General features: G+C 36.9%; 1 protein-coding gene across 2 annotated transcripts in view; it reads right to left on the bottom strand.

Annotated features, from left to right (window-relative positions):
* TET2 (tet methylcytosine dioxygenase 2) overlaps window positions 1–24,407 on the bottom strand; it is a 118,333-nt gene that overhangs the window by 74,897 nt on the left and 19,029 nt on the right. For both annotated transcript variants that reach the window (XM_037031958.1, XM_037031959.1), the window contains exon 2: window positions 7,690–7,835. The gene's annotated coding sequence lies outside the window, so the exon portion shown is untranslated. The remainder of the gene's footprint in view (window positions 1–7,689; window positions 7,836–24,407) is intronic.

Raw genomic sequence — 24,407 nt, forward strand, 5'->3', positions numbered from 1 at the left:
AGTGGGAACAATAGTGCACTTTTCAATGGACTCTTTTGTGAGATTGGGAGTATCTCCCACTGCCACAAGCGCTGTAGACCGAAGCCACCTCTGAGTCTCAGTTTCCCCTTAAGTCAGCCCCGCCCATGCATCCCACCACCTTGGCGCCAGCCCCATGTGACCAGTGGGTGAAGGTGCAGCAGTTTTTCTGTGTCTGCCTGCGCCATCCTCCACCTTATCAGTCTGGGGGTTCTGGTTGATTTTTTCTTTAATTCCTTGGTTGTTGGGAGTTCCATGCAGTTTGAGTTTCTGCCGCTTCTGGTTGTTTATTGATTTTTAGATTGGTCATTATCCTCCTTTTGGTTGTTCGAGGAAGCAAAGGGTTTCTACCTTCTCCTTCCTCTTGGCTGGAACTAAAAGCGATGGGTTTTAATACTCACGTCACTGGTTTGGTGAGGGAACCTGGGGCTCTGCAAGCTAGCACGCATTCTCAGCTGTGTCCTCATGACACCATAAAGCACCTCATAAAGCACCATAAAGCACCTCATGACACCATAAAGCTAAACATACTGTCTCTCACAAGACCTGCATTCTTAAGTAGCCTGACCACTTTCTTCCTTTTACTTGAGAGTAAAAATCAGAATAAAACAAAAACTGCTGAAAGTTGCATGTTTGTTATACAACAGGTTGATTAATAAAAATTTTAAAAATGTGTTCTTGTTCAATAAATAGCTTAGAAAATCATCATCCACTAAACTTTCTGGAAGTTTCAAATCATTTACTGAATTCATAACTCACTAAACAAGGTCTGACGTGTGTTTATTCATCAGAATTGTCATCCAAATACCCCCAACATCTTTCAAATTTCTCTTTCTATAGTAAAACATTTATGTTCACCAATAACACTAGAATTAGAATGCTAAAGGTATTCCTAAAGTCTCTGAAATAGCCAACAAAAGCACAGATCCCAACTATAGTAAATTTAATTTGGGGAGGATACTGTAGAGAAAAAAGGAAACAGTATCAAATGGTAATTAAAAATATTGTAACAACAACTGAGCATCACTGAGGTTCGAGCTCTGAAATAATGTAACTTTGTATGTCAGATTACCATGTGGAAACACTTGATGTTGCAACTATTCCCCCACTCCCTGTCTCTCCAACTTAATGGGCAGGTGCTGTATCAATTTTAAGAAGAGGCCAGAGAGAACAAAGAAAGAGAAGATAAAAAGATGACAAAGTGAATTCATCCTTTTGAGGAGTGTGATTAAGTATCTGCTACATCACCTAACACTGCACACAGTGTTAGGTAGAGGAAGATAAGACACAGCCTTTGTCCTGGGGATGTCTGAGTTTGTGGAGAAAGCAGGAGCACATGACTACAGTAAGTGTGACATTGAGAAACAATGGTGTCACAAACATGAGGCTGCACTGATGAGAAACCTGAGCTGGATCTTTAAGCAGAAAGGGCAGCTAACCAGGGGAGGAACAACAAATACAAAGGCTTAGGATGAGCGGAATAAGTTCTGTTCAAGAGCTATAGCTAGGAATAATTATGTCCTATAATCTGACGAACAGTATGATGCCAAGGAGGTTGAAAAGTAATCAGGAGCCAGACAAGAATATCAAGCACAAACTTTGATCTATTTCTTACAGGCCAGTGGTGCTTTAAACTGAGTTCTTTATATACTGTAGGTCCATAAAACTGTACAGGGCCAGACTGGCTGAAGACAGGTAGGGAGGTGGCCCTAAGCACCTCCACAGTGCATTGACCACCTCTACAATGACCAGAGGAAAAATTCTAATTGAAATTTAATTCATTTTAATTGAAAAAATTCTGTGCGGTAGAGAGAAGGCACATCTACCACTTTAACAAAGTTTGACAGTGGGTATCCATCAAAGGGTATTTAAGAAGTAGCATACATGGTTAGATTTGTGTTAAGAATGAGCACACTGGAACACATTCAACTGAGCATTAGAAAAAAGGAAGAACAGAAGTAGAGAGAACAGTAAAGACCTGATTAATCCAGGGAAAAAGGAAATTCCAAAATGTAGTAAGAAGGATTATGGTGTGGATAGGCTGGATTCATGGGTATGGGTGGGAAAGAAAGGTAGAAGTTCTTGCCAAGTTCAACATTCTCAAGGAAGAAAGAAACAAGCTGGCTAGGAGGACTTAAGGAAGGGTGCTGTGTGCATGTGTGTGTACAGGTGTGTATGTGGAAGTAGAGTCAAGATCTTGAGAAAATGGTCATGTTTTTTTTTTTAAGACCCTATAAGACCCCTTCTAAGATTCAAGCACTGTATGTGCCTTGGTTTGAGAATTACAAAATTGTTATACACATATACAGTATTAGCTATATGATCACATATTCTCCCAGAAACCTATTACTTGTTCTTCTAATGTTCCCAGCTTAAAAAACAGCCAAAATAGCACACTATTTTCACATTTTTAGGAAAAGATTAGGTCAGAGTTAACATCTGTCAAGATGGATAAGCTTCTCTAGTACCTTCATTTACATTAAAACTTTCTTTCAGAATACAAAGTCTATTCACTCAGACTCTCATTTCTGTTTAAAATATCCTATGAGATCAGTGGAGGCAACTGATACTTCACCTTCTGATGGGGAAACTGAAACACAAGACGGTAAAAATAACTTCCATAGGGTGCATTCTTTTAGCAAGGCTTACTTGTTTGAAACTCAAAGTACATGTCATACACAGACAGTCATCAGGACCAAACATGCTCTAGAGCTATTTGTGAACATAGGGATTGTTCTCAGGAGAATCCCATGAGAGTGTCAACAGTCATCTGAAATTCAGCCTCTTGGGACATTAAGACTATGAGACCAGTTTGGGACTGAAAATAAGACATAAGACAGCACATGTAACGGAGGTGTTGTTTCCACATGGTTGAGTCATGACTGGTACCATGATGTGGCAAATGAAATGGAGAGAGCGAGGACATGTATAAAACTTATACATAGAAAAATAAACATTTTCTATTTTAAATACACCTCTTCTTAACTTGCCAGCTCATTATAATTTATTAAAACCAAGAAGACATGAACAAACCAATGGGTCCCAGAACAGTTTGAAGAGTTCAGTTTGAATAGCACTGCAGTAGGTGATTTTTGTTTAAAGTCCTATGACTGAAAAGATAAATTGATAAGGCTTGTTAGAACAATGGCCACCGATTTCAGTTTATAAGATCGATCTCTAAGAAAGCAACATTTGATGTCTTAATTTTAAAGTCTGGGTAGTGATTTAAATTTGAGATAGCAGAGACCACTTTTCTTCTGAAAGATAAGCAGAAAAAAAGTACAATGATAGAAATACTTATCCCACCTCAAACTGCGAAAGAGAAAGAAAGACGGCTTATTTTAAATCAGGAAACATCAACGAAGACTAGATTGGAGACTCCAAGCGTAAGTACCAATGACCCTCTCCTGCTCCTACCAATGCTTCTTGGATCCCGTCTAAACAAGTTTGGTCTGTTTCATGAAAGGAGGTAAAAAATGTCCCCATTAATTACAAGAATGGCTAAACACAGTGCTAGTGGGCATTTCCAAACCTTCTAACTTCTCCACAAGCAAGCTGGCAAAACACAAATCACTAACACTTTTCACAGCCAGCATGGGTTGTGGAGCGGGGGGGGGGGGGGGGTGGNCCCGTCTAAACAAGTTTGGTCTGTTTCATGAAAGGAGGTAAAAAATGTCCCCATTAATTACAAGAATGGCTAAACACAGAGCTAGTGGGCATTTCCAAACCTTCTAACTTCTCCACAAGCAAGCCGGCAAAACACAAATCACTAACACTTTTCACAGCCAGCATGGGTTGTGGAGCGGGGGTGGGGGGGGGTGGGGGGGGTGGGGCTCTCAAAGTGGAAACCTGAGGCCAGTGAGGGTTTTGCCATTAGCTCATGACACGACCTCAGGCAAGTCACGTTCCACTTCTGGGCACCCTGACTTCCCTATTTCTTTGAGCGCCAGCACTTCACTGGTCATTTTAAAACTTGAAGAGAAACTTTGACTCCTCCTGTATCTCCCATGTGCAAAACCCTAGTAAAATCCTCATGATTTTTCCTTAAAAGATATCAAATCTATCTTCCCTTTTCAGACTTATTTTTATTATAATAAGCCTCCTAAATCACACTCTAACCATTCCCCCATCTTCCCGCTCTTCTGAACTTGTCAAAATAATAACATTGTTAAAGACTTGAAATACCTTGTAACTTATTGCTTCAATTGTTCCTCAATATTTGTCAGACAGCAAGTAATAATCTTAGGTCTGGCCTTACGATTTTACAAAATTTGGCTTCACCTGCTTTGGCATCTTCTCTCCCACTACTTGCCCACTCTGCGCAAGACTGCTGCCTCTGCCCCTCCCCCATGACCTAAGCCCAGCAGACCCCTGCCCTCAAAGCCAACATCCTTATTTCACTTCACCTCATGCTCTCCTCCACCTGTCTCGACTGGCATATTGTGTGTGTGTGTGTGTGTGTGTGTGTGTGTGTGTGTGTGTGTTGTTCGTAAAAATAACTTGAATTAGAACTTTTTCCTTGGAGTTTCTTTTTGAGCATTACTGACGTATAAGTGACAAATTGTAAGATCAGTATATATAAGGTACAATATAATAATTTGATATATACATTGTAAAAAAACCATCCCCCCATGAAGTTATTTAACACATTCATCATTTCACATATTTAAACTTTTTTTTGGTGAGAACATTTAAGTTCTACTCTCTTAGCAAATTTCAATTATACAATACAGTGTTATATAATCACATCCTCAGACTCTATTTATCTTATAATTGAAAGTTTGCACCCTTTTACCAATTACTCATATTATTTTTATCCTTCAAGATCTAGGCCACAACCTGCCATGTATTTCTGGGGTCCCCTTTAATTGTCATGGTCTACACGAACTGTGCTGTGCCTGAACTTCCAAACCTCGTATCTGTATCACCTGGGTATATGGATAGATGTTTTTTTTTTTTTAAATTTTTTTTAATTTAAATCAGAGATTTATTTTGGGCTTTGGTATTCACAAACAGTCCAGTTTTGGAAAAAGAATTCAGGAAGTTATGTTCACTTGAGTAAATAAATGTCAACATATCAAGGGAGCCCATACATGTTTATTGGTGGAATATGATTAAGCTGCATTAAGATGCTCTGATTTTCTTTGACTCATCTGGAAAGCTGTTTATACTTCTAAGGCTTTGAGGCTTTTCTCTTCTACCTGGAATACTCTTTACCACGTAACTGTATGGTTATGTTTCTATCTCTTTTTCACATTGTTACTCAAAAAATAATCTCACAAAAATAAGGTCTTTCTTGACTATTCCATCTTTATTCACTACCTCAACATGCTCCCAATTTCTTTTTTCTACTTTAAATTTTTATGCTTAGAACTTCTTGATATTTAACATACTATACATTTTTATTTATTTATCTTGTTTTTGTCTGTCTCCCACTATAGAGTCTAAGCTAAACAATGAAAAGAAAACTTTTATATATTTTGCTCATTAATTCATTCTAGTTCTTAAAGAGTGCCTGGTATTTGCTAAGTTACTCAAGAAATACTTTTTAAAAATATTTTATTTATTTATCTTTAGAGGGAAAGGGAAAGAGAGAGGGAGAGAAATATCAATGTACTGTTGCCTCTCCTGGGTCCCCTGCTGGGAACTGGCCTGTAACCCAGGCATGTGCCCTGACTGGGAATCGAACCACAATCCTTTAGTTCCCAGGCCCACACTCAGTCCACTGAGCTACACCAGCCAGGGCAAGAAGTACTTTTAAACTAAATTCACTAACAAAAAACTGAAAGCAGCATTAATAAGAGCACTAACAAAGGCTAGGATAAAGTTGAGAAGTTACTAGATGCCAGGCCCTGTACATATCATCCACATAATATTACATGATTCCATTATATTAACTGTCACCTATTTGCTAAGTAAAACAAGGCTTAAAGAGGTTAAATAATTTTTCAAAGAACATATAGCTAATAAATGTCACTAAAATATAAGCCCTAGGCTTATTTGCTACTGAAAATAAGTCCTAGACTGACCTTATCCAACTACAAGAAAGTAAATGCAAACTAAGATATTTTTTGCACATGAGGGTTACTTGTAAAATCTTATTTTCTTTTTTAACATACAGATAATACTTTAATTTCCTGACCTCATTTCTGGCTGGTAATTTATCTTACACTTTTCTCTAAACTTCTGCACTTTCCTACTTACCCACCTTTCACCTCCAAGAAGACAAAATCTTAGGACTTCAGTAAAGAGATAAAAATTTCACTTTGAAAATTTCTTTTAGTTCTTAAGGTCAAGTACAGAGTGAGCAGTCACAGTCCTCACAGTGCAAAGCATCCTCTCAGGGAGGAGGGGAAAAGCAAAGAATGCTTTATTCATAATTACCTAAGATTTTCCAGCATGAGAGGGGAAAGAGGAAGTCTATTTTCAGTGACAATGATTACTCTAAAAACATTAGCATGCAAGGGGAAAATTTTCATTCTGAGAGTTACTACAGTGCTGAGTTCTCTTTCCCTTACTTAAAATTCCCAGGGCAGAGAGGTAATCTAGGCAGAGGCATTTGCCCTGTGTCTCGAAAATGGCAACATCCAGGAATCATGGGAGTTTAACTGAGGACACCCTGGAAAGGGTTTCTCAGCACCAGGTCCATCGCTGAAAAGTATCAAGTGGCAGAGTGCATACTTACATCCTCAGAAGTCTGGAGTGAGGGCACAGATTATAGCTACATGGGCTTTCTGGGAAACCAAAGCTGAATTACCTACTAAAGAAGTTACAGAAGGCAAAAAAAAAAGCCTCATGCTACCTTTTCTCTCTCTAACCTCTATTCTCTTTCCTGCAAAGTCTTCATAATTTTAACTGGATTATAGTAAAGACAAAGCTACATGTAATAGAATTCATTCTAGTGTCCTTTTTAAATATTTTGGAATAAAAGTAGACCCGTTACCTACTTTTACTCACTACATAGGTGATAACTGATCTGATAAATAACCCTTACGGTGGGACCTTCATTAGCAGGTCAGTGGCATTCAGAGCAAAATTGATCTCTGTTAAGATCAACTGTAAGAACATGATGTAAAAACTATTTTGTATGTCTCTCTCTCTCTGTGAGTTTTCTATGTTTTTTCAATCCTTTTTTAAAAAGAACATGTGAACTATGACATAAGTTTTCCTAAGTTCTGTCATTTTATATGTTAGTTCTTTACTAGTTCTCTGGAGCCAAATTGTCATGAAGCCCAGCTGCCTAGGTTCAGCAGATGCTCACTTTTCAGTCCAGAAAATGACCACAAATATCATTTTTTGGTCCTCAACAAGATTGAGACAAAGTGATGTAAAAATGGACAGGAGAAATACGAGGGCAAGTGGTTATAGATATCACATTTCTCCATGCTTATAGTTATATTTGAATGGTTTTTATCACTTTAAAAGTCACAGACATTGAGAATCTGAGGAAAGTCTTTTCTCTAGAAAAATGAAGTATATACACAAAACTCAGCACACAACTTTGGGGAATTCATAGATTTTGAAACCTAAGCCATGTGTCTAGAGCATAGATAATAAGAGGTAGTTGACAGAGTACAGAGTAACTTAGAGTTGAGCTTGAAAGAGACATTTACCAATAAATTGGGGATAAACTTCTCACACACCAAGCACCAACTGTCCCCACTGTCTTACCAGCAGCTCTGTCCCTCACTGCTCCTCCTGGATCATGGCCTGTTGGCTGCTGCTGAGCCCATCTCCTGCTTCCAAGCGTGGTAACTCAACAGGAACAAAGGCAAGTAAACAATCTTAAGAGGGTCTGCTGCTGAATGTTGGCCAGCCTGGGAAAGACACAGAGTGAATATTTTTAAGTTAGTAAAAAGAAACAAGGCATGCACATCTGGTATGAAAGCTATTACATAGAGTTTAAAGGGTTTAAGATGCCCATAATTGGATATTTCCACTACACCGTTGGCTGTTAAAAAAAAAAAAATTAGGGTTGGAAGATCTGTCTCAAAGCAGTGAAACTCCCAAATGCACCACAATGACACTGTCTGTTTGTAAAGCACTTTGCAATGCCCAAAGCATCTCTGCTGACTTCGGTGCTCCTCGCATCCTGACTGTGACAATCAATCAGGCTTGGGATCCCCTGGCTCAGAGTCCTTCATCTGTTTAACCACAAGGCTCTCTCAGCTGTGGCTGCAGTGGTATCACATGCATGTGGAGCTGAGGCCTCTGCTCAGAGATTGTGATTTGCTGGACTAAAATGAAGCCTTATTCCCCAAGTTATTTTAAGGTGCAGTCGGGATGGAGAATCACTAGTTTAACCTCCTGTACTTGCTGAGATGCAGCACTACCTTCACCAGGAAATAGCAAATGCTTATTCAGAATGTTATATCAAGGCAATGTGCTAAGTGAATGGAGAAGGTAAAGCATTATAACATGCGACCCCTTTAATTTAGCTGGAGAGATTGGACATGTACTTTTAAAATATCACCTACTAAAGTACATAACCAAATATACATAACCAAAGTGCACTGGTCGAAGATGTAGTAAAAGTCTTGTAGTTAAAACCTCTACTTGCTATAAGAAGTAGAGATTATCATACATGAAATAAAGGAGGAAATTGAATGCGTGGTCTCGGAAAGTTTTCTGAGTTCTAAGGGCAGGGTGAAATTCAGAGAAAGACAGAGAGGAACAGGAAGAGAGCATGTATAGCACATTCAGGGAGAATCAAAAGCCTGTCTGACTAAAGGATTTCTATAAGAGAACATTAGCAGAATTTGGACAGGCACATTTGAGTCAGAGCATAAAGAATATTGGTAAAATGGCTAAGGAAGTTGGGCCGTTTCTCCAAATATCTGAAAATAGTATCTGGAATAATACTGGAAGCTGTTGAAAGCCGGTGCCCCGAGGGGTCTTAGTAAATGTACTGAGTTCTTAGTAAATGCTAGTCAAAGTGCTGGATGTATTGCATGTGTTACCTCATTTAACACAAACAGCTGGTGAGGTAGTTATTATTGTCCCTATTGTACTGAGTCAGAAGAGAGGCCACTTAATGTTCTCAAAGTCACGAAGCTAGAAATAATAAGCTGAGACTGGCACACACTGTCCCTTTAGAAATAAGGCATCATGTAAGTTTTTAACAACTGAGGTATAATTCACATATCATAAAATGCATCCCTTTAAAATATTCAGTATTTTTAATATATTCAACAAATTGCGCCATTATTGTCACTATCTAAAATCCAGAACAATTTGATCACTCCTCAAATAAATCCAGTACCCATTCAGAGTCAGTTCTCATTCATCCTTCCTCTAGTTAATTGAGTTTCTCTCTCTATGGATTTGCCTATTTTGGCTATTTCAAATAAATACAATGCTGTAAAATTTGGCTCTTTGTGTCTGGTGTCTTTTGTTTCCAAGGTTCGTCTACATGTTAGTGTGTATTACTACTTCCTTTCTCTCTATCAGTAAGTAACATTCCACTGTATAGGTGTATCACATTGTATTCATTATGGTCATTTGAGGTATTTCTACTTGTCACTATTATACATAATGCTGCTATGAACATTTATTTACATACAAGTATTTTTCATTGTAGTAAAATGTATGTAATATAAAATTCACCATCTTAACCTTATTTCAAGTGTCCATACAGCTCTATGGCATCCATCTACGACAGGTTATTCACCACCCATCTCAAGAACTTCTTCATCTTCTCAAAATGAAACTCTGTACCCATTAAATACTAACTTCCCATTTTCCCCTCCCCAAAGCTCCTGGCAAACACAAATGATACTTTTTGTCTATGAGTTTGATTATTCTATATACCTCGTATAAGCAGACTCATACAATATTTGTCTTTCTGTGACTGGCTACTTGTCTTTAATAAAGACAAGTGCATTACAGCACATGTCTTTAATACCCTTCCATGTGGTAGCATGTGTCATAATTTCCTTCCTTTTTTCCCCATTTACTTGTATTAGCATTTATTTTATGCTGAATTTACTCCTGCAGCACAACTGTTTGTTTCTTCAGTTTCTTCTGGGATGTTATTTTCTTCTGAGCAACCTCCCCTTCTGGTGCAGAAACAATCTGCTCTTTTTCAGTAGGCTCATCTTGGTGTAGCAGGGAGAGCCCGTGTAGGGGTTAATCTGCCTACGAGCTCTGTAAGTTCTGTGCCACATTTTGGGAGCTTTGTTCACCTGGATGTGCTCAATAACCAGAGAATTTATATCTGAACCCTTAACGTTCAGCATTATTTTCTGCATTTTAAGCATGTGCAGCAAAAATTCAGCAATCTTTTCAGGCCATCAACCCTGTGTCCATCCCCACTGTTTGGGCTGGGCATACCTACCAAGTCCACCACTCCAAGGACAGAATGGCACACATTACTTTTGTAAAGTGACATCCTGAAGATACTGGTGGCTTTTCAAGTATGCATGACTTTGATGGCCTGGGCAGTTTCATGCATGTTCCGAAAGTGAGTATGATGATTTGGACCTCTTGATGTGCATGACTTTGTGGGATTCTCTTGGTCAAATGTATAGAAAACCATGATCAGAGGTCCCCTCTGGCCACTTGTGGGAAGAGCTCCATCCGTTTTTAAGGCTGAACAGTATTCCATTATACATTACATTTTGTTTATCCATTTGTTGACGGACACTTGAGTTATTTCCACCTTCAAGTTCCTGTGAATAATGCTGCTTTGATCATAAGCATTCATAAGTACTCTTCGCTTTGTGTGGATACACGTTTTCAATTCTCTTGGGAGTAGGAGTCTTAGGAGGAGAATTGCTGGGAAACATGGTAATTCTGTTTAACCTTTTGAGGAACTGTCAAACTGTTTTTGCAAAGTGGCTGTACTATTTTACATTTCTATCAGCAACATATTAGTGTTCTCATTCTCCCACACCCTCACCAACAGTTGTTGTCTGTCTTTTTTTATTATAGCCATCCTAGTGGGTGTGAAGTAGAAGATTTAGGTGTTAACATAATATAAGCAAGATATTAACTTCCTGTAGTGGTTCGGATATAAACTGGTAAGAGAAGGAGAGGGCTCCAGAGGAAATGAAACACAATGACCAAGCAGAAAAATACTACTGATTGAGAAACGAGTGGACTTTAGTAACATTCTAGATGTAGGAAGAAAAGAGATTTAATTATAGTAATAAAGTTTTGAGTTTGCCAGCTTGAAAGAATGATGGTATTAATCAGAGAAACAAAAAATTCTAGAAAGGAATCTGAAATGACAAAATAAACTCCTGACATGATATATTTGAGGAAGCTGTACAATCTAAGTAAATACAATAATTGTCAGACAGGTGAAGTTCAGGAGGTCAGGGTTGGAGACAATGAAATACGTCTTGCTTTTAGAAAGGATTAAAGCCGCATTGGTGTCACTGGAAGAGGGTCATTGTCTGTACGTGCTTAGATTCCTAAGGCTGGGTTTAGCAACTTAAGGACCAAATATTCAGGAAGGTGAAGCAACTAAACTAGATACTTGCCTTCCTATTTTCTGTTTAAAACTGTAGAACAAAATTTAAATAGTAAAAATTACATATTCTTTACCTCAGAGTTTTATTGGAACTTTAGCTGTAAGGCTTTTGAATAGGTGCTAGATTTCCACCTCTACATTGGGCCCTTCAGGACAGCGGTACCCTTAATCAAAAGGGCGTGAGCAGCTTAGCGGGACAGCCCTCCGAGGGCTGGCACAGGACCGGGAGTCCTAGAGCAAAGAGTGTCACTACAAGCAGCTATCTGGTTGGCTGGGAACCAAGCTGGCACACTAGCAGGGAGAAATGTGAAGTTCCAGTTTTCTATGCCTCAAACAACCCTGTTATAAAAAGAGGCCATCTGAACAAATAGAATGAACACCTGTAAGAGACCACAAGTCTCTTGTTAGAATTCAGTTCCTCAATGGTCACAATCCTGGCTTTGTTCAGTTTTGGAATGTCTCCAATATGATAATTTTCAGATATCAATACAGTGATGACTTGTGAACGTGAGCACCTGTTCTGAAAGGGAAGTTCAGTGAGACTATTAAGGGTGCCTATGGTAAAGATTCTCAAAGAAGCTACAAAATATTGACAAGTTAGCTTATGCACTGAGCTTTCCCTCTGACCTGGAAAACTGAGATTATAAGGAAAAAAAAAACACTTAGAATGCAAAGCAGAATAAACATGAAGGGTAACTGTTGCTGAAGACAGGTTAAGATAAGAGGGGGAGTGAGTGGGGGTGGCCGGGGGGCGGGGAAGAGAGAGAGAGAGAGAGAGAGATCAATCTAAGAACGAAAGCCTTAAGTTCATTTTAAATTTTCAATGCTCTTACTCCCACACACATATCCACATTTTTAATTAAATGAAATAAACCTCAGAGTCAAAGTTGCAATCTTACTAAGGCTATGTGGTTTCAAGACAGATTTTTCTTTGTTCTCCTAAAATGAAACCTATTCTGCTATATTTTATCTTCATCAACTCTTCACTGTGTTTTAGAAGGTAATATGTACTTTCTATAATATTTTTCAGAATGTAGATGAAAAACTAATCACAGCTAAGACTTATGGAACGTCTTACTCCTTTAAGCCTCACAACACTGCCGGCCACGCCCCTCAGCACACACTCGGTGGGTGGCAGGCCTCCGGGGCCTCCACTGGCTGAGATTCAATAAAGAAAATATTTTATTTTGGTTACAGGTAAGTTAATCTATATTTCAAGCCCTAGAACAGATACTTCCTCTCAAAAAGGAAATACAACTTTTCTTTACAAACCAGTCCTCCCACCTATCTATGTGTATGTATCATGTGTAGAAGTCTTTCTTTGGGGCCTTCAATATATTGTCTGTTCAACAGAAGAATCCATCAATGATCAAAAGTCCTTAAATGCCTCCGTTACAAACAGGGGACTGCTATCTTGCTGGATAAAACCCTTCTTTCCCCTGTCTCTTCAAAGCTTCAAAACTATAGGTGTTTCCTCCTGTTGTGATGCTGCCTTCGCTGTTCCCCAGCTGAGTGTGATCCTCCTCCAGGTCCTAATGGGGCCAGACTGGAGGCCACTGAACAGCAGGTTACTGACCTCGGCAGTGTATGCCCACAAATGGTTTTCCTTCCCTTTCTCCTCTCTCCTCGCGCAGGTGCTCTTTCCCCTCCCTCTCACACACACAACCCCCACATACATGCGCACCCTCTTTCTGCTAGTAAATGATCCCAACTGGATGGTGCCACAGGGAAGCGCTATTTCAGAATGCCAGCTACTTGGCAGCAATGGCTGCTCTATTAATGCTTTTAAAAAATCACTGCAGTAGTCAAAACTCTAAGAAGAAAACTAAAGGAAGTCCTTTTGCATATTTACTCCCTGCACTTTCTATCACATTTTTCCTTGGTGACTTCAAGGAAAAACTCAGTAAGTGTTTACAGAACAAATTCCACTAAGAAAAAAACAAATATACACCAAACAAGATTTTTTCTACTCAACAGCCCTTATAGAACTAAAATGACAATGAAAGATGAAATATTAGGCAGAAGTTATAAAATGTTTGGCATAGTATTTTTTGTTGCACTGAGAAATTATTTAAGAGTCAAACATAGAAATGGAGGAATACAGGTATGAATTCACTTGGGATTGCTTGTAGATTATCAGATCAACTTCTATATCTTCCGCAAACTAACAAAAAGTGGGGAGGGGCATGAGGGAATAAATACTTTTAAAAACCAAGATGGAAAACCCATATTAGAAGAAAATGCTGAGTAAAAATCAAGCAGAACAAGCATGTATAAATAGATTCACCTGGAACACCAACAACTTTATGACACTCTCATACTTGCTAATGCGTGACTGCTCTGGTCAGAGACTGGACAATCACAAACCAGTTGAGATGTGCCCAGTACCTTAACTCTGAAAAGCCGGTACAGGATATGGTTTATTTTTTATCCACTAAAATAGGAAACATAATTCTCTAAAACAGAACTGGCATCCCTAATGTCCAAGCATTTGGGGGATCCCCTCTAGAGATTACATGTAGTGGAGGAGAAATAGAGGTAAGGAAAAGTGTGTGTACACTCTTTTGATTTTAATGGTTCATCTGCCATTTCCTTTTTCTCCACACAAGGAACTTCAGGTATTGGCGATTATATGATAGACTGTAGGTCAATCATTCTCCTTGGAGCTAAGTTTTGAGATGAATCACAGAAGCAACCTCTGTCCAATAACTCTAATAAGCCCTTAAGCAAACTAAGGAAGTAGGCATGTAGAAGAGGTAACCAAAATGTAAGTCCATCTCAGGCTCCAATTCTGACACTGTTACTCCATAACTTCATGGCCCTCAGCCATGAGGGGTGCAGATGCCTATGAAATGCTGACTTGCAGTATCGCCGTTCCAGACCAGGTTCAGCGCGTTATGACCCTATGACTCGGAGATCTAATGTGATGCAGACAGAAAAAAATACATATATATGAAAAAGAGGTATTGCACAAATGAATAAAATATAAAAACATGAGCAAAATTATACTGATAGAATTATCCCAATTTAAATTTCATTTAAATGCTATTAAAGCTTTATAATGAATAATTCTTAAACTGTGATATGTAACTGTAACTGATAGTCATAATGCTAATTATTGATTACCAAGATATTTTTACAATATATATTTTATTCCTTTAGATATGGTAATTTTATAAGTGATGTAATGGCATTTTCAGAGTAATAAGGTTACTACCATGGCTCATTTAGACTGAATGGCTAATTCCATCCATTCATAACAGGAATCCATTGAGGAATGACAACTTGGCAGAGTGTAAGTACACTTCAAAAAACGGCTTCAAACTATAACATTACCTAGATATTTAAAAAATGAATTAATTTTCCCTACTCTTCAGGAAAATTACTAGGTGTATATTAACCCCACCTTGCCATTTCTATAAGACAAATGGGAAATAAAATAATACATTTTTAAATTTATTAATTATGATATAATCCATTAAATAGCCTGGATAATATGTTCATGCAAGAGTGCTTTAAATCATAGGAGTTATGTGAGTGAAGGTTTAAAGCTATTACATTAATAACATCAATACAAACATCAAAGGATTAATGAGAAAAATTCTGAGACTTGATGAGATGGCAAATAGTATGTAAAATGAAATTTTATAGTATATATAAAGCTACCAACACTTGATTTATTGCTATTTTAAAAAGCAACATTACTTCAAATATAATACTGCCTACAGTTTGCATTCTAAAAATTTAAACAAATCAACTCTTATTACCAACAAAAAGGCAAAAAAGAAAGAAAAACTCCAGAAATTCCCCAAAGCTTTTAATTTTATCTTGTTCCTTAAAATGGAACATTATACTGAAAAGATATCAAAACACACAGAAAAACTCCAGTGTTAAGATTACCTGGATTGTTAAAAAGAAATTATGCATTTTGCAAAATTGAAACATTAAAATAATTATATCATAAGGTGTTTTTAAAAACAATTTAATAAACATCAAGACAAATGATGATTCTCTTTTATCCACGAAAACAGGATGTGATAATCAAAATATGAGTGATAAGCACATGAGTGATAATCAAAATATTAACAACTAGCATGTGAAAACATGGGTTATAGTGCTGCAGGTGGGCCCCAGAGGTCACCTCCAGGCTACACTATCAGAGTTGGTGGATCATGGGGAGGGTCAGGCAGTCAGGAGGAGTGAGCCGTCGTGGCTTAGGACAGCAGAATTCTCCAGCTGCCTCAGCAGTGTTTCAGTAGCCATCAGGATAGCCACACTCACGTCCACCTGCTGCGTATCAGTTCTGGCTGTTTACACGACTCTTACAAGGGATAAAAAAAGGCAGTAAGTAAAAGTTAAATTTTTTTGCAAATCCACCACTTCTTATTGGAGAACATGTAGCTATTACCTTCGGCAATGGCTAGAAAGCAACATCATGGGTAAATCTGATGGAAGGAATGAGAATTAAAGATGAAATTTTTCTTTATTTTTCAGGATTAACTATGAAAATTATAAAAAATATTTTATGGTAACCTTTAAATTATTAAAATGTAAGATTATGAAGTTAAACCTTCAATTAATGGCCACGATGACAGAATTGAAATATATTTCTCCCTAAATAAAGACATTTAGTATTAAAAGCTGTAAATTCAATCATACTTGAGACAAAGAGTCATATAAATGAGAAATCCAAATAGGTATTTTAATAACAAAACTTCAACACAATATTTTTCATGAAATTATCATTTTTATATTAAACTGGATTTTCATATAGTAATTTCCTGGCTATGCTGTACAACTATTGCTACGTAGAAAATAAAGGATTTCTTATTAACAAGCATATCATAATAATAAAGAATTGGCAATATAATTTTAAAATAATTGATGCCATGTTGGAGCTGTAGGAAGTGGTCTGTATAGAAGCACACTTTTGAAAAATGTTTTAAATGACTTCTGAACTACAGCTTCTAGGTAAAATACACAAACGTAAAGGGGACAGGAATTTGTTGTTGTTGTCCTCTTGTTGAAAGGGATTAAAGTCACCTAGCAATCTCTGTGTTGTAGAAACCAAAATAGAGTTGGTTGTCTACTACCAGCTCCTCTAACCAGAAGAGTACAAGCAAGTAGAGAAGCCCTATTAGTGTCTGGTGCTTTGACACAGTTTTCACGACATGGCAAAGTGAAAATCATCAAGAAATTTCCCAGGAAAAAGAAAGCCTCTAAAAGCATATTAGTTGTAACCACCTGAGAGTTTATAGATCGCTCAGAGACACATGCTCACACCAAAAATGCAAATAACAAAGACTCGACCAAAGAGCACACAGATATGACTTAGAGAGGGGGGCTGGAAGCAGAAACTTTTTAAAGGTTTTTAAAATGTTCTAGGTAGAAATAGGAATGAGAAGAAGAATAATATTAGTAATGTGTAGAACCAGAGACTATTTTTGGACTTACTTTTATAGAGACAAACAAGAAATTAAAATTTGAGTCATAAAAAACAATAAAAGGATAATGACAATTAGAATGTGAAATACAGTTTGTGATGGTAGTAAATAATAAAAAATATATTTCAGAAAGTTCTATTTTGTGTCATAATATTTCAGAGTGAGAGAAATGAGCTCTGAAATAAATCTAACTTTGCTCCCTAGTAAAACAAACCCACTATATGTCTTAAAACAAAAGAACTCAATAATTACAGAATGTGTATATATATTATATACATACGCAAATATGAGAGCAGAAAAGAACAGGAATGTGAGAATTTGTTTTCCTCTGCGTATTAATGAAAGGGGTCTAAGAACGTGAGTTAGTATTTTTAGATAGTGAAAGAATAAAATCACCATTTTCAAATCTTCATTGAGCAAAGTGGAGTTTGGAAATAAAGGAGCCACTGACTCTGCCTTTAGAAAATGATGTCTAGGAAAAGCCTTCATTCTAACTTGGGTTCACAGGCAATGAAAATCAATATGAAACACCTTGATTCTTCTTTGATCCTGAGTGGATGAGAAGCTAAATGAAAACTGGAGTGCCTACTCCTTATAGTTGGGAATGTTAAAGTGTCATTTCTAAGAAAGACCAATTGTCAGCTGACTGAAAGACAGACTTGCTCTAACCTCCAAGAATGAACCAGAAAAAGCAGAGAATGGAAACAAATGACCACCAATGGTAGATGTATATTATTTCAGCTTAGTAGCCATTAAAAGCCAGATATTTTGCATGCTAGAAAAATCTCTTTCCTTTTTGAGAAAAATGAATAAAACTAAAGAACCCAATAGTGAGGCAAACGTAACCGGGTCCCACAAGAAATGCAGCTGCTTTAGAGAACCTTACTGTATGTAGACAGTCCAATAGTTTGAGGTCAGGCTTCCCCCCACAAGTGCCCACCAGATCAGGATACACAGGTCATCTCCAGAGCCACGAAGGAGGTCATGCTTTATCAGAGAGCACATTAGCGGTGGCATAAATCACCTAAGTGTAATGGTTAACTAAAAATAAGTTTCTACTACAAGCTGGCATTTTGTAAATGAAGATAATATATATCCTTCATTTTCTGAGCAGCGATGAGGAGGGAAATACATAAAACCAAGCAAGACTTTTCATCTCCAACACTGTAGAAAAAGGCATGGGTCTGTAGGTATGAGAATTTGGCTTATAGCCTTTGAGGTACCATGGGCACTGGCTGCCTTCTGCATGTGTCCCATCCCCTCCCCCACCAGCCTTTCTATGAATGACTGATGCTAACTGTTCACTGCAAATAAAGCAGTGGGTTGATTAAGAAGGAGATTACGTTATTTCCTTAATCTCACGTTGGAAAACTGAGTGACCAAAGGGGACTTGAACTGAAACACTATGGCCACCCATAAGAGAAGACACTCTTTTATTGCCTCATTTATTTATTGTATTTCTCTAATTGTGTTTTTCCTGTTGTCTTATTTTTTCAATTAATAAATGCTATTTTTAAGAACAGATGTAGGTTCACTGTACAATTTAGCAAAGTACAGAGAATGGTCACATACTTCTTCCTACACACATGCACACCTTCCCCAATGTCTACATCCCTGATCAGTGGAGCATTTGTTACAGCATTTGTTATCACCCAAAGTTTGTACATTCTATGAGTTTCCTTTAGTTTTCACATGTAAGATGACATGTACCCACCACTGCTGTATCTTATAGAATAGTTTCACTGCCCTAAAAATCCTCTGTACTCAGCCTATTCACTCCTCCCTAACCTTTAATCCCCGGAAACCACTAATCTTGTTACTATCTTCCCAGTTTCACCTTTTCCAGAATGTCTGGCAGTTGGGATCAAGCTGTATGTAGATTTTGCAGAATGGCTTATTTCACACAGTAATATGCATTTAAGGTTCCTCCACGTATTCTCATGGCTTAGTAGCTTCTTTCTTTTTAGTGCTGAATAATACCGCATTGTCTGAATATCACAGTTTATTTACTCATTCACCTACTGAAGGTCATCTTCGTTGCTACCAAGTTTTGGCAATTATGAAGGAAGTTGCTTTACACATTGGTGGGCATTTTTGTGTAGATTATTACCTGTCAGCTCTTTTGTGTAACTACTGAGGAGCACAATTGCTGGATTGCATAATTCGAGTAAGTTTAGTTTTATAAGAAACTGCCAAACTTTCTTCCAAAGTGGCTGTACCATTTTCCATCTCAGTCAGCAATGAATGGAGAGTGTCTGTTGCTCCACATCCTCACTAGCATTTGGTATTGTTAGTGTTTTGGATTTCCACCATTCTAATAGGTACATACTGGAAATTCAGTGTCATTTGAATTTGCAATTCCTTAATAACATATGATATTGAACATCTTTTCAAATGCTTAGTTTTCATCTGTACATTGTCTTTGGTGAGATGTCTACTCAGGTCTTTTGCCCATTTTTTATTGTTTTAAGACTTAAATGAGTTCTTTGTGTATTTTGAATAAAGTCTTTTATTATATCTGTCTTTTGCAAATATTTTCTTCCAGCTTGTAGCTTGTATTCTCATCTTGTTGACATTGACTTTAGCAGAGAAGTTTTTCATTTTAATGAACTCCAGCTTAAACGATCACTCTCATGGATCATGTCTTTAGTGTTTCACCTAAAGAGTCATTGCCATACTGAAGGTCATCTAGGTTTTCTCCTATGTTATCTTCTAGGACTCTTATAGTTTTGCATTTTACATTTAAGTTCATGGTCCATTTTGTGTTTTTGTGGAGAGGGTCAGATCTGTGTCTAGATTCAGTTTGTTGCATGTGATGACCAGTTGTTCTAGCTCCATTTGTTGAAGAGATTTTGTTCCTAGTCCACCTTTGTCAAACAAAGATCAGTCAGCTATTTTTTGTGGGTCTACTTCTGGGCTCTCTATTTTGTTCCACTGATCTATTTACCTACTCTTGCACTAATACTATACTGTATTGATTGTTGTAGCTTTGTAGTAAGTCCTCAAGTCAGGTTGTGTCAGTCCACCTTCTCCTTCAACATTGTGTTTGAATATTGGGTTTTCTGCTTCTCTACTTAAAATTTAGAATCAATTTATTGATAGTTATAAAATAACTTGCTGGGATTTTGAGTGAAATTGTGTTGGACCTATAAATCAAGTTGGGAAGAACCAACATCTTAACAATATTAAGACTTCTTATCCCATGAACATGGACCATCACTCCATCAATTTAGTTCTTTTCAATAGCTTTTATTAGCATTTTGTACTTTCCTCAACAGATCTTGCACATACATTTTTAGATATATACCTAAGTATCTCACTTTGGGGATACTAATGTAATGTGTTTTCAAGTTCAAATTCCACTAGTTTATTGCTGGTGCATAGGAAAGTAATTGACTTTTGTATACTAACCGTGTACCCTGCAAGTTTCTAGAATTGCTTGTTAGTTGTTGGAGTATTTTTGTTGATTATTTCAGATTTCCTACATAGAACATCATGTCATCTGGGAACAAAGAGTTTTATTTCTTCCTTCCCAATCTCTTATTTCCTCTTCTTGTCTCATTGCATTAGCTAGGACTTCTAGTTCTATGCTGAAAAGCAGTAATGAGAGGGGACATCCCTGTCTTGTTTCCAGTCTTACTGGAAACACTTTGAGTTTCTTATCATTAAATGTGATGATGGCTGTAAGGTTGTTTTTTTTTTTTTTTAAATAGATGTTCTTTATCAAGCTGAGGAAGTTCCCCCTCTATCCTTAGTTTGCTGAGCTTTTATTTTAAATATTGTTACATTTTGTTAAATGCTTTTCTCTGCATCTATTCTTCTTTAGCCTGTTTAATGTAACCAGTTAATGGGTTTAAAGAATTTTTTAAATTTATTGTTCAGTTACAGTTGTCCCACCTTTTTCCTCATCCCCCGCCTTTTGAATGTTGAAACAGCCTTGAATACCTGGCATAAATCTTATTGGTCATAGTGTATAATTCTTTTTCTATATTGTAGTATTTGATTGGCTAATATTTTGTTGATGATTTTTAGATTTATGTTCATGAGAAATATTAATCTACAGTTTTCTTGTAATGTTTCTGTCTAGTTTCGGTATTGGGTAATGGCCTCAAGGAGCAAATTAGGAAGTATTCCTTCTGCTTCTATTCTCTGAAAGAGATTGTTTTAAGTCAGAATATTAAGTGTAAGTTTATAATAACTTTCTCAATGTGTGTGTTGACAAAGACTTATGATTTTTTTATCTTTAGATTTTAGTTTTATTTTAAGAGATCATGTTCATTTTCTTCTGTATTAAACTTAAAAGACATCCATCCACCCATTTGGTCAGATTTATTTATTCTTTAGCAATGGAAGTATTAAATGATGGCAGTATTTAGTCTCAATCTTTAAAAACAACATATTCATTATAATTGGAATTGTTTAGCTTTCTCAGGGGAAGACACCCAAACACAAACCTTTATACTATTCCCTAGTAGTTCTGTAGCACAATTTTATAAAAAAAATTGCTGATAATTGAACAATTTATATGTTGTAGTCAAAAGAGTATCAACAGTGATTAGTGGCCAGTCTTGAAAGTCAAGAGCTATGACTAAGATCTGTGATCTTTTCAAGTCATTGCTACCTATTATTAAGAAATTACATACTCTGTTTTTATAGGCATCAGTAATGTGTTTATGTTTCCATGCATCTACCTTTAGTCAATATTTTGTGAAATGAAGTTGTGAAGAAGTCTCAAGATTTTCCTAACCAGTATTAATCTCTGTATAATTCTGTTTATATACATTAGTTTGTTTAGAGAAGGTCTCCTAAGAATATCAGTCTGACTTCAAAAACATCTTAATTTACCATGTAATTGATATCTGAATGAATGGACTTTCGCATTAACTGAGTAATAGAGAAAATATGCCAGCAAATTTCTCTGAATTTCCTAGTCTCATCGATTTTTGCATTCTTGTAGCAAATCTGTCATTTTCAAAACTATACTTTATTCCCTTTACCTACTAAAAAAGACTCATTGTTTTAACTTTTTCAGTAGAGTGAATTTTTCTTAAAAGATTAATCCAGAAAATTATCACTTTAGCAAATTGTACACAGTAAGTAGCAATTTCCTCTAGGAATTAAAAACAGATAAACTTTCATTTTTTGTTGCAGGAGTGAATTTCCTCTTAAAAAACAAAATCTATATTCCTAAGAGGATCTGAGAAGCAGGTTCTTTTTTTTCTTCACATCCATTCTCTGAAGTGATATTTAACATTTGGTTTATGGAACAAGTATTGGCGAGGATGTGGGAAAAAGGGGACTTCTGTGCACTGCTGGTAGAATTGTAAATTGGTACAGCCACCGTGGAAAACACTATGGAGCTTCCTCAAAAAATTAAAAATAGAATTATCACATATAATCCAGCAATTTAACCTCTGTGTATTTATCCAAAGAAATCTGAAACACTAATCAAAAGGACATAGGTATCCCTATGTTCATTGCAGCTTAATTTACAATAGTCAAGATATGGAAGCAAGCTAAGTGTCCATCAGTAGATAAATGGATAAAGTAGATGGGGTACATATATATAATGAATTCTTACTTAAGCATAAAAAAATGAAATCTTGCCATTTGTGACAACATGGATGGTCCTAGAGGGTATTATGCCACATGAAATAAATCAGACAGAACAAGACAAATACCATATAATTACACTTATTTGTGAAACCTAAAAAAACAAAATAAATGAATAAATCAACTTACAGATACAGAGAGGAAACTGACAGTTGCCACGTGGGAAGATGGGCTGGGGGTGGGGTGAAAAGGGATCCCTGGTGAAGTACAGACTGGCAATGACAACACAGTCACTGGGATGCACAGTACAGCACAGGGAACACAGTTGGTGTTATTTAAAAACTGTATGTGCTGTCGGGGGACTACTACACTTACCAGGGGGTCAATCTGTACGTTATGTAGGTATCTACCTACTATGTTGTATAGCTGAAACTGATGTCATATTGTATGTCAACAGTTATTAAAAATGTTAATTTTTTAAAAAAAATAAAGTTTGGCTTACGGAAATAAGACCAAAGGAACTTCACTCTTTGCACTGTCAGAGAAGCAATTACATAACAAGATAGTAGTCGCATAGCCAACTTAGAAAAAAACTATTAACTGCCCCATCAATTTCATGACCAAATATGTATCATCTATCAGAACACTTTTAATGAATACTTTTTTCCTCACCAAAAGATTCCCTTTTTAATAGGAGAAGAGTTAGTAAGTTTTACCTCTTAAGGCCACTAATATTCTCACATTATGAGAAATACTGCAAAAGTATAAAGATAAACCTATAAGAAACCCCGAATTGAAGCTTCATAGTTCTGAAATGTTTATACAAGCATTTGAATGCAATACTATTTTTTTTGCCTTGGAAGGAAATAAAAAGGTCACTTACAAAATGCAATGAAACAAATATTTACTTAACATTTGTAGTATGTTGTATTTGAAGTTTGGTGAAATTTAAGAAATGTTAGTTTGCCTAAGTCCTTCATTTCATGGATGAGGAAATCCATAGTAAGCATCCTGCCCAGCATCGCTCACATCACAAGTCACAGATTTCATTTAAAGACAAGAATTCCTTTTTGCAATACAAAATGTGTGATAATATGCTTGCCCTGTCTGAAAAATGCATGTTACGGACATGTGAAGGAGATAAGCCTTGGAAGAAGATCAGAAAACTGACTCCAAAACAGGTAAAGACAAGCGTGCGATGATGAATAATGCAATCTGGAGGAAAGACCTGGTCTATTTCTGTAGGTATATTCTCAGGTGTACATGCTGCAGCCTTCCTTTTTTAAGACCCCAGGGACCAAATTGTAGTTTCCACTGTAAATGGGCACATATAACTAATACTGGCCACAAGGACAAGCATCCTTTATCAAGAAGCAGCTGCAGTTTATGAGTTGCACCTTGGAGTGCCAGTACAGACTTTAAGAATTTCAGAGGAAACCTCCGTAAGTTCTGAGTTTATTTGAAGATTTTTTTTGACCACTGATTTTTTTTTAAATTCTCATCTTTCTGCCACTTTAAAAAAAATAGAAGATCAATGAAGGACTCTGGTTTGCCCCCTCCCTCTGGTTATACAGTTATGCATTATTATGTCAATGCCATATATCACAATGCCTAAATCAGTTCTCTGAATTTAGACAATTCCTATAGTTGGAAAGAAGTAAAGAAAAAATAATCTACGAATTTGTACTTCATTTCACTAGCATCAAGTAAATACCATTTTGGATCTTTTATGCTACTAAATTTTTGGAATGAGAATTCTCTATAGTATCTGGCACATCCAAAAAAATACCAATTGTGGACTTCCCATGTCCCAGGCACTGCGCTAGATACTGCAGATAACACTCTAAACAAGGCAGAAATAGAGCTCCCAGTGTGGAGCTTACCAAACTCAAAGTCTGCTGGGTTTTTAGCCTTTA

Source organism: Sturnira hondurensis, unplaced genomic scaffold, assembly GCF_014824575.4.
Source record: "Sturnira hondurensis isolate 20B ecotype Veracruz unplaced genomic scaffold, ASM1482457v3 Scaffold0021214, whole genome shotgun sequence".
NCBI lineage: Eukaryota > Metazoa > Chordata > Mammalia > Chiroptera > Phyllostomidae > Sturnira > Sturnira hondurensis.